The 1969-nt window shown below is 35.7% G+C and overlaps 1 pseudogene; it reads right to left on the bottom strand.

Annotated features, from left to right (window-relative positions):
- Positions 1-1376, bottom strand: part of LOC103603932 — a 6481-nt pseudogene extending 5105 nt beyond the window's left edge.
- Between the last annotated feature and the right edge of the window lie 593 nt (positions 1377-1969).

The following is a 1969-nucleotide window of genomic DNA, read 5'->3' as shown; positions in this document are numbered from 1 at the left end:
ATCTTCAAGGCAGCTTTATGCACAATAACCAAAATCTGAAAACAACCCAGAAGTTGGGTGATAGATAAACAAAATGTGGTGTGTCAAAAATTACTCAGCAATCACAAGGAACAAACTATTAATACATGTAACATTATGAATGAACCTCACAACAATTATGCTGAGTGAAAAAATATAGACACAAAAGAGTACATACTATATGAATCCACTTTTTATGAAATTCTAGAAAAGGCAAACTAATCTACAGTGACAGAAAACAAATCAGTCATTGCCTAGGGTCAGGAGTGGAGAGAGGGAAGAACTTTTGGAGTTGATGGAAATGTTCTGTATCTTGATTGTGGTAATGATTCCATGAGTGTTTAAATCTGTCAACACCCACCAAATTGTAATTTAAAGAGAGTACAGTTTATTGTATATAAATTATACATTAATAAGGCTGTCCAGCAAATAGAGGTATAACTGATATGAACCTATGGCCAAGAAAAATTATTAAACCAAAAAAGCAAGATGCAGAACAAGGTGTACATCACGCTTCCCTTCGTGTAAAAAGAAGGGAGATAGTGGCAGGAAAGAAATATACAGAAATACATGCTTATTTTTGCACAAAATAGGTCTGAAAGGAAACATAAGAAACTAGTAACAATGATGATTTCTAGGAAAGAAAACTACGGGACAAAGCGTCAAAAGCATGAGAAAAGCTTACTTTTCACAATATACACATTTAAAGGTATCATTATGTAAACATATAACCTTGACAAAAAACTAAAAATGTAAGTTAAATTTCCCTGCAAATATAAAGAATACTGGCACACTGACTCATCATCTTGGAAGATGCTAAATTATAAAAGTAAAAGCTGCTTACCTTAGTGAGATGGAAATCATATATCACCTTTTTCTTTAAACTGACTGATGATGCTTCTAATGAATGACGCTTCTAATTACTCCTTGTATGTTTGGGAATTAACCTTAAAAAATAATAATAATTCCATAGGTAAAGTAAATCTATCAAAAAATAAGAATAAAAAACAGTACTGTCTATTAACCGATATACTAAAACAACTTAAACCAAGCTAGACTAAATAAACAATGGCCTAGTGATGATTTTTCACTATTATATGCAAAACATTACACAACTGCAATATGGTAATCATCTCAAACTTATAGCATATAATATATTTGGCTTTTCCCCAAAGATAATCACTATCTCCTACCCCAACCCCCACCTCCATGGAAGAGGTATACTTTTCTTCCCAATTGATGCTGGGCTTGGCCACACACCTTATTTTGGCTTCATGGTGGACAGAGTATACTTCTCTGACTCTGTAAGCTTTGGCCACCTGACTTGCTTTGGTCAATGGGATGTTAGATAAAATCATGCAAACAATGTTAATATGTCTTTGTGCATTTGGGCTTGCCCTCTTGTACCTCTGCCATCACCATGAGAAGAGGTTTCACCAGGTCATTGATGCCCCTTCAGCCTACGTCACAGAATAAACCCAATGAGTAGAACTGAGCCAATCTCCAACTGAGGGGAAAAGCCCAATGATGCCCCTTCAGCCTACGTCACAGAATAAACCCAATGAGTAGAACTGAGCCAATCTCCAAATGAGGGGAAAAGCCCAACCCACTGTGAGAAGTAAAGCCCGCCTACACCCACAGTTTAAACTAGAGACTCAGCCAAGCCTAACTTAAAATCACCTAAGCCACGGCTGCTCTACAGATGTGTAAGCAAGAATAATTAATTGATTAACTAATGTTTTAAGCTATTGAGTTCCAGCAAAGTCTCTTATGTAGCAATAGCTGACTAATACATATTACAGTTCACTTTTTGGCTGGCGGGGGGAGCTCCAAACTTACCAACGATTAAGCCTCACAGGTACAATAAGAATAAAAGAGAGAAAGCTCATCTAATTTCCTTTATTACTTTAGCACTAAGAATTCTAATTTTAAAAATGATTAATAAGTTCAC

Source organism: Galeopterus variegatus, unplaced genomic scaffold (assembly GCF_000696425.1).
Source record: "Galeopterus variegatus unplaced genomic scaffold, G_variegatus-3.0.2 Scaffold4872, whole genome shotgun sequence".
NCBI lineage: Eukaryota > Metazoa > Chordata > Mammalia > Dermoptera > Cynocephalidae > Galeopterus > Galeopterus variegatus.
This window is presented reverse-complemented; position numbering and strand designations above follow the sequence as displayed.